Source organism: Octodon degus, unplaced genomic scaffold (assembly GCF_000260255.1).
Source record: "Octodon degus isolate 3935 unplaced genomic scaffold, OctDeg1.0 scaffold00042, whole genome shotgun sequence".
Lineage (NCBI taxonomy): Eukaryota > Metazoa > Chordata > Mammalia > Rodentia > Octodontidae > Octodon > Octodon degus.
Window position 1 is genome coordinate 1720673 of NW_004524618.1, and position 535 is coordinate 1721207.

The following is a 535-nucleotide window of genomic DNA, read 5'->3' on the forward strand; positions in this document are numbered from 1 at the left end:
TGATTGGGGCCGGGGAGATGGCTCAGTGGAATAAGCGCTTCCCTGGCAAGCACAAGGGCCCGAGTTCAATCCCCGGTTCTGCAAAAAAATTAAAGATATATGATTGGGGCCGGGGAGATGGCTCAGTGGAATAAGGGCGTCTCTGGCAAACTCAAGGGCCTGAGTTCAATCCCCGGTTCCGCAAAAAATAAAATAAAATAAATACTGATTGCACATTTGTCAGCGAAACACTGAAACAAACTCATTAAACAATGGTGGATGTCAAATATGCGCCAAACACCATGTAAATCGGGGTTAGTGGCTCAAGCCTGTAGTCCCAGAACTCTGGAAGACAAGAGGCAAGAGGCTCACAAGCTCCAGCCCAGCCCAGACAATTAATTTAGTGACTGGGTGAGACTGTATCAAAATGAAAAGGACTGGGTTGAGGAGATAGCTCAGTAGAATAAGCGCTTCCCTGGCAAGCGCAAGGGCCTGAGTTCAATCCCCGGTTCTGCAAAAGAAAAGAAAGAAAAAAGAAAAGGGCTGAGGAGATATC